Source organism: Elgaria multicarinata, chromosome 8 (genome assembly GCF_023053635.1).
Source record: "Elgaria multicarinata webbii isolate HBS135686 ecotype San Diego chromosome 8, rElgMul1.1.pri, whole genome shotgun sequence".
In the NCBI taxonomy this organism is placed as follows: Eukaryota; Metazoa; Chordata; class Lepidosauria; order Squamata; family Anguidae; genus Elgaria; species Elgaria multicarinata.
Genome location: NC_086178.1, coordinates 9523208 through 9536078, shown reverse-complemented (window position 1 = coordinate 9536078; position 12871 = coordinate 9523208). Strand labels below are relative to the sequence as shown.

General features: G+C 41.4%; 1 pseudogene; it reads right to left on the bottom strand.

Moving 5' to 3' along the window:
- Nucleotides 1–12871, bottom strand: part of LOC134402394 (cytochrome P450 2J5-like) — a 183838-nt pseudogene that overhangs the window by 165286 nt on the left and 5681 nt on the right.

Here is a 12871-nt window from a genome sequence, read left to right as displayed (position 1 = left end):
AGGCGGATCCTTCGCCTTGATCCGGAGCTCCGCAAAAAAGGTAAGAGGGTTTTACTTGGCCCTGCCGCTGTCGCTGCCGCCCATGCGGTGACGGCAGCAGAGCCAGTTAAGGAGGAGGGGATTCTTACCTGCATCCATCCGTGGTGCCGCAGCTGCTTTAACTGAGCCCAAGGACTCAAACAGGAAGACTAGGCCGCAACTTTAGCCTGGTCTTCCTGGTTGAGTCCTCGGGCTCAGTTGAAGCAACCATGGGTCTGCGGATGGATGCAGGTAAGGGGGAAGAGGGAGGGGGGTTTACCTGGCCCTCCCGCTGCTGCTGCCCATGCGGCGATGGTGGCAGAGCCAGGTAAGAGGGAGGGGGGTCTTACCTGTGTCGGTCGTGGCCCATCACCAGCTTCACTAGAGCCCGCAGCTCAACCAGGAAGTTAATGCCGCAAGCGGGGCCTACAGTTCCTGGTTGACCCGAGGGCTCTAGTGAAGCTGGGATGGGATGGGATGGGATGGACACAGGTAAGGGGGAGGAGGGAGGGGGGCCTTACCTGGTGCAGCTCCCCACTGCTGCAGAGCTCTGATTTGGAGCTGGAGCTCCGCAGCGGAGCGGACCGGACCCTAGGCGGATCGAGGTGGGGCGGATCAGGAGTGAAGAGGATCGGGGGGTCCGTACACAGCCCTATTATTTAAACATTCCAAGTTGTTCCACCAGTTCTTCTTTTGTTACTGTTGTCATTTCTTCTTTTTGTTGTTCTGTACTTAGAGTCTTATCTTTGATCGGTGTTTCCAGCTTCTGGCTCCTAGAGACTGCTGTTCTTTTATCTTCTTTGTTTACTGTTTTAAAGAAGTATCTTATCCCATTGTCAGTTCTCCCAAACAGATTCATTTATAGCTGACCAGGGAATTTGTTTTTCTGATTAAATCATTTATTTTTAGGTGAAGGGCTCCGAGATCATGCCACCATCTTCTTTGACGTTCAAGCCCTACCCTGCTTTCTTTCATTTTCACAATTAAATGCTGCATTTTTGTTGCTCGAAAAGAAACCTCACCTATAGTGCTGGTTAGATACAGAACTGACTGGAAAGTCATATTATCATCTGGAGAATCCATAATTAAACGTGAGTAGTGAGTGGCAAGGGCATATTAAATGCCTCATGTAGAAAAGCTTTATGAACTGCTGGCAGCCAGAGCTGACACTACCAGGACAGTAGTTTGACTTAATACAACTGCTGTCAATTCTCTCATGGAAAAAGAAGAAAATGCCATCATCCCAAAGTTGAATTTAATTTATTTTTCAGCTATTGCACTAATACAGAATACTGAGATATTCTACATGTCAAATGGGAAAGTAATTCAGTGACTATTTCGCAACAATCATTGTCCAAATTCCAACACTAACAGGGCACTCTTATACAGATCTATGTAGAAGTATGGGGCCCACTGTATGGTAACTGTGTAAAAAAAACCATAGCCTAAATGGAGCAACTATAGCTTTGTTTTTTGAAAATGAAATCCTGATGCATCTCCATCAGTGTTGAAATTTGTGAGAAATAACTTCAGACTTTGGTTTCAGGCCAGATGGAACTGTATCTAATGAAAAGAATTGAGATTGTTTCAGTCTTGCCTGAAAGGAAGTCAGGTGATATTTCTTGGATATAACCCAGAAAACATGTCTATAAATCAGCAAGTCTGGTTTTCAGCATTTACCTGCACCAAATGGTAGAAATTCTTCTCTAGCCACAAAATGACCATCCTTGTCCAAAAAATGGTTTGCGTTGAACTCTTCAGGAGTCTCCCATCGCTCAGGATCAAGAAGAACAGAGCGCAGATCTGGAACAATAGACGCACCCTGCAAGAAAGGAACATTCAACAGAGAATGAAGTCAGAACAGCACCGTTCAGGATTGTTCAGCATTTTCCCAGTACAAATCATTGTAACCACACATACTTTTCTCGCATCTGAGGACACACTCTGGATTGTGCATCTGATGGGCTTAGGGATGTCAGATGAATCCAGTTGGAGAGTGGAGCTTGATCAGAGTTCATCAGATTGCCCCCTCCCCTCCCCCAGGACTTTGTTCCAACTTCTGCTAGCTGACCTGACTTGACTTGCTGTGGTTTTGGCCAGGTAACAGATTTTTGGTGCTTCTGAATTGCATAAATTAAAGCTGCTATTTGCTCAGTTTTATTCATTTGCAAGATTTGCAAAAATTACAAATGAAATTCACACAAAGGCAGACATTTCTGTCACAATTTGTACTAATTAAGCAAATTTGAGGCATAATTTCAACAACTTTTGGATTATGAAACAAGTTGAATCGGATGTCTTGTGACACCCAAAAGGACAAAATTTCTTAGTGCTGGATGTGTTTTGCAAAAATGTGGTGCTATTCTACATAGTTGGAGGGCAATAAAAAAGAGGGTGATTGGTCGTGGCCACACCTTTAATCATTCAAACCTTTTCCTTTTTAAAAGCTTCCTGTGTAGCCAATGGCAAGTTGACTTCTACCCTGCAATGCCCATTGAGAGAATTTCCTCAGAGCGTTCATTCATTCAAGTTATTATATTTCCAATCAACCCCCTAGCTGAAGCTCTCTGGGCAGTGGTCAAGATGCCCAAATATTTCCCCACCCCAACATTCACCTGGGATGATGCCGGGCAGCAAGTCGGGAATCATCTTGCTTTTTGGTTTTATTTGTATTTTGGGGTGGGGAGAGATGGGGAGGCCTGGCTGCATTCTTGCAATTGCCTGCAGAAGAGGCTTTCAAAAGGGAAGGGGTGGAATTAAGCTGCCAGGTGTAGCCACTGCTTTTCTTCAAATCCTTCCACTCGCTCATTGAAAATAACCAAAATACCCCTTTCCTAGTTGCAATCGGGGCATGGGAGTAAGGGGAATAAGAAGTGGGGATGGGAGTTTCAGTTTGGCCCTAGACCTCCGATGTCCTTTCTATAATAAAGTCTGAATGTTTATAGCCATAATTTTGAAAACTTTCAGATTTGTATTTTTGAACCCATAAGAAAAGAATACAAAGTTTCTGAAGCTCTTTACTCCTGAGATACAGGATTGTGGCCATCACTGCATTCCATAAGAACATAAGAGCCATGTTGGATCAAACCAACAGTCCAAAAAGTCCATGGCCTTTTCTACAACTAAGGATTATCCCAGAAAAATGGAGGGATTGTCCCTGTCTGCTCCCAGGATCCCATGTGTGTCATTTGCATGTTCAGGGATGATCCCGGGACGATCCCGGGGGAAAAGGCAGGTGTAGAAATGGCCCATCACTCTGTTCACACAATGGCCAACAAGCTGTCAACAAGGACCCATAAGCAGGACATGGTGCAACAGCACCTTCACATCCATGTTCCCCATCAACTAGTGTATGCAGGCTTACTGCCTCTGATACTGGAGGTTGCACTTAGCCGTCAGCACTAGTAGCCATTCATAACATTCTCCTCCAGGAATTTATCCAACCACCTTTGAAAGCCCTCCATATTTTTCCAAGCTAAACAATCCCAGCTGTTCTAGCCTTCTCTCTTAGGGGAGATGCTCTCAATAACTATTTTTAGGTGTGGTGACCATAACTGTACACAGTATTATAAGTGTGGTCACAACATAGATTTTTATAAAGGCAGTTTCAAATTAGCAGTTCGATTCTCAATTCCTTTTCTTATAAAGCCTAACATGGAGTTTGCCTTTAAAACAGCAGCCACACACGGGGTCCACATTTTCAATGAGCTGTCCACCACGACCCCAATATCTCTTTCTTGGTCGGTCACCACTAGCTCAGATCCAATCAGGTTATACTTGAATGGATTTTTTTGTCCCAGCATGCATCACTTTACACTTGTTTACTTTGAATGGCATCAGCCATTTGGACGCCCACTCTCCCAGCTTGGAGAGAAGCTTTCGGAGCTTGTGTTAGTCCCTTTTTGTTTTAACCATCTTAAATAATTTGGTGTCATTGGCAAATTTGGCTTCTTCTAATCACTCCTAATTCCAATGCAGATCCCTGTGGGACCCCCCTACCTTGGGAATGAGAAAACCATTCACTTTCACATCCTTCGCACATTGTCTTGGAAGTCCATATATTAAGATATATTTTGAACGCTGCATCTCATGAATCACAGCATTAGTGTAGGGCAGTTTCTTTATCTCTTGGTAGCAGATTGAACGGGATGAACCGAAAACATCTTCTATCTCCTTGTAGACTTTATCTGAGAAAAATAATGAAAATGGAAGCTTTAGTTTAGATGTACCTTTTTATTTCATAAAGCTTCAAAACTCATTGACATAATGAAATTATTCCATTTAATTCTCTTAATGAATCACAAACTAAATTAGTGTATTATTTATTTGTTTATTTATTTCTTTATTACATGTCTATGCTGCCCAATAGCTGAAGCACTCAGTTTAATACACTTTTATCCCACTTTTTCAAACAAGAAGATAAAAAACAAAACATACAAGTTTGTCCCCCCTAATTAACCTGTGAGGAAGGTTAGGTTGATAAATACAGGCTGACCCAAGGTCATCCCAGTTAATTTCATGGCTGTGTGGGATATTTTATTTATTTATTAACAATACTTGTATACTGTTTGATATAACAACATTTCTAAGTGCTTTACATGCTGAAGTATTAAAAATCACTATTAAAACACACCATTAATAAACAGTTATGATGCTGAGTTTCTCATTCTAACACACTAACCACTACATTGCTGAACCAGAGCTCAGGGTGGCCCCAAGCAGAGCTGAGCTGGCAGCTCTTTCAACAAGAACTGTAAGCTTTCTGGGTAGCCTGCAAAGGTGACCATGGGCGTGTAAGTGAGGGCAACAAAGGTGTCCCTTCCCCAGGTTGCTATATTTCCTAAGGCTGGACCTCACCTGACCTAAGGTAGGTTGAAACACCAGTGCTATCACTATAGAAATAGATTGTAAAATTATTAAGAACTAGGCCCCAAAATGCATGTTTGAGCTAACGTTGAGATCCATTTTTATGAAGTCTACTGCACTACACTTCAATGTTGTTACACCTGTCAGAGTTGTTACAATCGTCAGTTCTTACTTTGTCACCCTTTATAAACAGTTTTATTGAGGCTGTGTTTTTGTATTTTGTGTTAATTGTTGGTAGGCCATACTGGTTCTGGCCTCTTAAAGGATGTTCTTAAATTCATTTATTTATTGGATGGTTCCATTTCATCAAGAAAGATTCTAGGAACATGGGAAGCTGCCTTATACTGAGTCAGACCATGGGTCCTTCTAGCCCAGTATTGTCAACACCAACTGGAAGCAGCTCTCCGGGATTTTCGGAAGGATTCTTTCTTCACTCTACCTTGAGAAGCTGGGGATCAAACCTGCTCTGTCCCATTGAGCTATGGCCCCTCCCCTCCCCTGATTTAGTGGGCAAAATCAGAATTAAAGCTAAATGTGATTTTTAAGAACGTAAGAAGTGCTATGCTGGATCAGAGTGAAGGTCCATCTAGTCCAGCACTCTGTTCACACAGTGGCCAACCAGCTGTTGACCAGGGACCAACAAAGTGGGACATGGTGCAACATCAACCTCCTACCCATGTACCCCAGCAATTAATGTACACAGGCTTACTGCCTTGGATACTGGAGGTTGCACATAACCTTTAGGGCTAGTAGCCATTCACAGCCTTCATCTCCAGGAATTTATCCTGTCCCCTATTAAAGCCATCCAAATTGGTGGCCATCACGATATCTTGTGGTAGTGAATTACATAATTTAACTATACACTGTGTGAAGAAATGCTTCCTTTTATTCTTCCTGAATCTCCCACCGATCGGCTTCATGGGATGAACCTATTGGGTTCTTTTATTTTGAGAAAGGAAGAAAAATATCTCCCTGACCACATTCTCCATACCATGCATAATTTTGTACACCTCCATCATGCCTCTGCTTAACATCCTTTTTTCCAACCCAAACAATCCCAGCTGTTTACAACCTTCCTCATCTTAGCACAACATTTGATAGGCATAAAACCTTAAAAAAGTGACATGATAGGGATCAAGAGTGTCCCTTGTTCCCATGGGGCAGATGTCTATGACCTTGGATATGTGGATGATTTGTCAGGAGGAGAAGTGCCCATCTCAGAGAAGTTGCAGTTGTCTCTGTTCCCGCGATAAAGAAGTCGTGAATGCAGTGAGCCAGGTTCTCTTCATCATAGGTAGAGTTGGGTTCATTCCTGCTCTAATGTTGAAAGTGGAGAAAGGTAAAATTGAATTTAAAATTAATTATAGACTGTTCCTCAACACTTCCTTACCTTCTGTTCCACCCTTGTTGTCCTAGCAGCCGATTATGTCTCATACCCGAGAGTTTCGAGGTCCTTGTACTGACCTACGTGCAGGCAGCATCATCTGCTGCATGATGGCAGTGAATCACCCTATATCTCTTTCTTAAGTGTGAGTGTGTGTATATGTGTGCGTGTGTGTATAAGAGAACTCTTTACTGTGTGTGTTTATTTTTTCTGTATCTGTGTGCTTTATACTGTGGCAAAATCTGCACTACTGCTTTAGAACAGTTTTTAACAGTAGTGAGAACTGTTTGAGCCCAGGAAACACTCCATATACAGTTTTCAAAATGTTTTCGATGTGCCATGTCCTGCTTGGTGTAGATCTGGCCTGTGCTTCTTTTTGAGTTTTTTTTACCATGGAAGTGACATAAGGCTTTAGCTTCCAGGAAAATATGGGAAATGGTTTCCATTAAAATATGTAGTGAAAAATGTTCTTGCATTGTTAATGTACTTTGACCATAGTGTGTCCTTACACAAATGTCACATGCAAGTTTAGTGTTGGGCCAGAGTAGATGGCCTTAGCTAGACCTAAGTTTTATTCCGGCATCGTCCCAGAGTCATCCCTGTGCATCTAAATGACACACAGGGGATCCCGGCAGCAGGCAGGGATGAACCCGGGATGATCCTGGGATAAACCTTAGGTCTAGCTAAGGCCGAAGACTCACTACCAGTGGCTAGTCCTGGGGCCCATCATGGCACAGAGACAGCCCTCGCTGTGTGGCTCTGAGGATATTACCATTAGTAGTGGCATTTTGTGTGTTTTTGGGACTTCCCTCCCATCCTCCTGTGCTCTTGTGAACATAAAGTCACTTGGTTCTCTGCTGTAACAAGAGAACATGGATCTAAAGGAGTGCTTTCGTATGGCTGTGTGATTTACCCATTCCTCATTTGCACACATAAACTTGAAGTTCATGTGCCTGAGTGCTTCCTTTCTGTGTAAGGGTTGTTGGCTGTTGGCGAATCGTAGACTGTTCCACCTCCAGTGAACCCCTTGCTCCATGTCCAATGATGCCCTTGGCTCAGACACTGATTGGCCACCAGTCACCATGGCGTGGAGGCTAACCAAACTACCAGCAGGCAAGAAAGACATAGGATGCAAATGGGTCTTTAAGGTAAAGCAAGGGGCAGAAGCTGAAATAGAACTCTACAAGGCGAGACTAGTGGGCAAAGATGTCTACTGGAGAGTGGAGAAGACTTTGATGAAACTTTTCCCCCCACTGTGAAATACAGTGCCATCAGAACAGTCATAAATTGAGCAGCCTCCAAAAAGATGCACCTGGACAAGAAGAGTGCTTTTCTACATGGAGAGATAATAGAGGAACTGTGTATGGAATAGCCCCAAAGTTTCACAAACCCCAAGCAAGCAATTCTTGTTAGTAAAGCTGTTTTCTTTCCTTGAATAAAGAAAGCAATGGTCTCCTTTTTTGTTTCACCTTTGTATGCGTTTGGGACTGTAAACACTTGTTCTGTTTTGCCTTTTTTCTGTGCTAGCTGCCTTTCTAACAGGAGGCAGCAATAATCCCATCGGTATTTCGGCATGCCAGAATATCTGCGACAGTACTTAATCTCTGCTGTGATATTACTGTTTACTTTCATGATCAGCTAATCTGTGTTAATTGTTCTTTCACACTTTCCTGTGTATACAGCAAAACCATTGTGACATAATGGCTAAATTGTTAGGTATAGATAGGTGAGTGATGGGTTCAAATTCCTGAAGAACTATGAAATTCAGGGGATGCATGGGTGATCTTAAGCCAGTCCACATGAAGAGCCTGCTAGAGATTTGAGATCCATTGGAGGAGCCCTCCTCTGCATCCTAGCTTTGTGAGGCATCTGTCATGGTGGGATATGGGAGAGGGTCTTCTCTGTTGTGGCATCCGGGTAGAGGAATGCCCTCCCATTGTAGACTCAACTGGTGCAAACACTGCTTTTATTTCAGCACCAAGTTAAAATGCTGCTTTTATCAAAGCATTTGAGGGCTGTATTTGCCGAAAGCTGCACAAAGTTGTATTTGTTTTATTGCATTTTTTAACTATGATATGTATTTTTTAATGATTTAATACATTTTTAGCAGTGGAAGTTATTTATTGTTCTATACTGTTTGAATTAAGGTGGGATACAAATAAAATTATAATAATAATATTAATATAACGCATAAATAAAAATAATAAAATGAATAAGTGGGAACTATGAGCACGTACATAAGCTTCATGGAGTAATGTGGAATTAAAATATAATCAAGAAATCATTTCGCACAATCAGGAGGGTTAAAAGGATTGATCTTTTCAGTTTTCTCAATGTGTATTTTTGTGTGGAATGGGCCCTAATCCAGAGTTATTTTTTTAGAATCGAAGCAAAGACTTGGTACAAAGGTCTCCACCCAGCAACAGCAAACCTATTATTTTGGGAGTTATGACAATATCTGCTTTTCTTTTTCTTATAGATATTTCAGTGGACACACTCGTGTATGGATTATAACCCAAGGTAGTACCTGATTTTAAAATGGGTGACTTTCAGGAGGGCAACTGAATGAAAAGATTATCTGAGGCACAGAAGAAATTACTAGTGACTCGTGAGATATTGTTATCCAGCCATAACAGGAAATGGAATTATACTTTACATGAGTCATATTCAAAGGAGGAATATGGATACAAAGAGAACTTGGATGAATAGTTTTTAAGTACAGTATAGACTTACTTTCTCCATCTGAAGTAGATAGAAATCTATGAAATCCCGTGGCTCATGAAATGACTGTTGCTCCTTGTGCTTCACTGTCTCCTCCCTTGCAAATGAAAGCACCAATTCAAAGGCAGCAATGGATTTTTTGTGAGGTCCTGGAAGATGCTTCATGATCCATGGGAATATTTCATACAACTAGAGGGAAAATAAGCAAAATCTTGACATCGTCAAGGAGGAGGCTGGGTAAAACAAGCCAACCCCTTTGGATTAGCACTTCAGTATCATCCTCTGGAATATTCCTGAAGCCTGACATATTAATTGCATTCTCATTTACTGAAAAGCTGGAATTAGCAACTTCTTCTGAAACCCACAATCACTAGATTCTGGGATGGAGAAGCGAAAGGATTCACTGATACATATAGAGGAGGGGGTAACTTACTTTAACAGCAAACACTTTTGCAGCAAAGGGTTAGTGAGCGTGTTTGAACTAGGGCTGTGCACGGACCCCCAGATCTGCTCTGGATCCCGATCCACAACTTCCTGATTGGGTCCGCTCCACATTAATCCACTTATGGTATGCTCCACTCCACAGAAGGGCTCCAAATCCGGATCAGAGCTCCATGTTTCCCTCCCACACTGACTTGAATTGAAAATGTCAAATGCCTATAACTTCTTAGTTTTCAAGTTAGAGACATCAAAATGGGCACCATGAGATTTTTCACATAGATCGTTATTCATGTCCATTTTGAAAGAAATCCAAGCATGTCCTGATTTTTGGGGGATCTTTAAAAATATTCCTCCACCCCATTTATAGAAATGCAAATATCTCAGGGATTTTTACAGATACAGACCTGTAAGTGGGCACCATGAGAGCTTCCAAATAGATTGTTATTCATGCCCATTTTGAAGGAAATCCGAGTATCCCCTTATTTTTGGGAAATAGTTTAAAAATAACCCTCACCCCATTTTCAGAAATGCATCTATCTATGGGATTTTGTAAGCTGCAGACAGGTAACTGGGCTTCTAAATAGATCCTTATTTATGGCCATTTCAAAGGAAATCCAAACATGCCCTGAATTGTGGGGAATATTTAAAGATAAACCTAAATAAGAATCTTCAACACTTCAAAAAATAACAAGGAACTTCAAGAAGTCTAAACAGGATGAATGCAGCAGCAATGCAGCTGCCTTTTCATCACCAGGAAGTACTAATGCCCTGAGTCAAAGCAAGACATGCACATCCTCTTTTTTTATTATTGCTTTTCACATTAATTAAACATACATCATTGCAATACAACAACAACAACAACAACAACAACAACAACATACATGTTGAATAAATGTTTATAATTAATAAAAAAAAACAACATACTACATAAATGTTGAATAAATGTTGAATACATAATATCCTAACTATATAACATAATCAAACTTAACATATAAGTGCACCCCCCACCTCGGGATCTCATTCCTGATTCCAAAATCTCATACTTTCTTCTGCTGGTGGTTTCCCACTTCCCTTAAAAAACACAAATATAAGGAACTGTTTCCAAATTCCTTCAAAATCATTTGTTTTAGCTATACCTCTTCTCCATTTAATATTACAAGTCAATTTATCATTAATAGCTATATCCCATACTTCTTCATACCATTCTTCAATACAATAATCCCCTTGAATTTTCCAGTTCCTAGCTACAATCAATCTTGCTGCAGTCAGCAAATTCGTTATCAATTCCTTAATTTCTTTTTTACATTTTAAATCTTCAAATAGTGACAGTAATGCAACTTTTGGTGTTCGTTCTATCTTCATTCCCACAATTTCTTCAATCTCCAAAAACACCATCTTCCACAATTTTTGTACATATTTGCATTCCCACCACATATGTAAATACGTTCCTTTTTCCCCACAACCTGATTATTTATCTTATTCAATCTAATTGAGGTTAGGTACCACCTCCACATCATTTTGAAATAATTCTCTTTTATTCTCACTGACATATTTCTCAACACTCTTTGTTTCCAAAGTCCCTCCCAGCTCTGTTGTCCTATTTGTACATTCAAATCTGTCTCCCATACCATTTTTCCTGAACTGTCCATCGACCCTTTCTCCAGCAATATTTTATATATTTCACTCATTAACCCTTTTAACGCTGAACTTCCTCCCTTACATTTTTCTCTTTTAACTATTAGTTTCTCAAACTTCGTCAATTCTCTACCATCTCTATTTTCTCTTACCCACTTTTAATCCACTGTTCTAATTGCCTATACTCTAACCAAGTTAATTTTTTATCTTCCGATCAGCTCCCCTTTGTCACCGGTAATAATGTTAAAGAATTTCCTGGAGGAACTGAAGGGCAGATTAAGTAAATTATTAATAGAGAAAAATAAAATGAGATTAAAAGATTGGCTGAGAGAAATGAATACAAGAGAAGACATGGAAGAGATTTAAAAGACATGCACAAACCGGCCCTGTGAGGTGGGCACAGAGGAGGAGAGGCAGCAGGCAGCTATGCCCCTGAAGCGCTTGGAGTAAGCATGCCATGGGCTTGTGGGGTTGACCCACACAGCCAATCTACATCTCCCAGGCACCAGGAGGGCAGAGAGGCAGGCAGAGATGTGCTACAAGATGGACAACGACTAAGCCATAGAGCTCTGCGGAAGTTAGTCCCAGCAGATCCTGCTACCCCATAAAGCGGGCACAGACAGGGAGGCCGAGAGACAGGCAAAGAGGTGGGCTGGAGGGCATTAAGGAGCTAGTACATTGCACAGGTAAGCCATAGATCTCTGGGGGAGTAAGTCCCAGGCAGAGGAGGCAGGCAGGCAGACAGGCGGGCACAGGTGGGAACGCCGGGTGCAAGTTGGAGAAGCGCCCGCATCTGCCTGCTTCTTCTCCTGCTTCTGTTGCTGAGCAGCACCCAGCCAAGGACTTGCACGTTTGATTTTCACAGCAGGAGAAGCTGCCTGCTTACTGGTGCCAGCCTTCCCTTTACCACCACTGCTTTCAGCACACCCAGCCACAGATGTGTGCCTGCTCCCTCTTCTCATGATTATAATAATAATAATAATAATATAATAGTAGTAGTAGTAGTAGTAGTAATAATAATAATAATAATAATAATAATAATAATAATAATAATAATATGTATTTATCATTGGGGGGAATGGCAAAAGTGTGTTGTGCTTTGCCAAAACTTTATTTGAATGGTCAAACTTTATTTATTTTTTTTGCACTTAACAAGCAGTGCACAGCAAACACACTCACACAATCACACACAGTCCAAACAAACACACCCACACAGAGTAAGAGAGAGAAAGAGAGAGAGAAAGAGAGGATAGAATTTTTTGAGCTAATTTTCTTTTTTAAATCTTTTTTATATAGAAGAAATAAAGAAAATGAATACAAACACAATCACAGAACACAGGGTTTAAAACAGAGGGGGAAGGGGTGGGGGGGTTGGGAAACAAACAAACACTCCAAAAATGAACAATTATAAATTTATATAAATCAAACTAAGGCAAAGCACAGAGCACAGGAAAGCTAAGCAAGAAGCCAGAAACAAACACACCCACCCCAAGCTAAATCCTATCTCCTCCAAACAAATGCAGCTACTGCACAGAACTAACTAGCCTCCTCTCTCCACGAACTCCAACCCACAAAGAGAGAGAAAGGAAAAACTGACTCTTGGTGGCTCTGGCTTAGTCACCTCTCCAACATTGGGATTGGAGGATGCTTCACATCAGGTGATCACTTATCATCATGATTGGGAGTTGAATCTGCCTTTCATCGCTTCAAAAAAGTTACCCCTCCCACTTTTACCCATTCTAAAAAAATTAATAGCAAGCAAGCCGCAAGATGAAAACTTCTGAAAATTTACACAAATGACCCCCA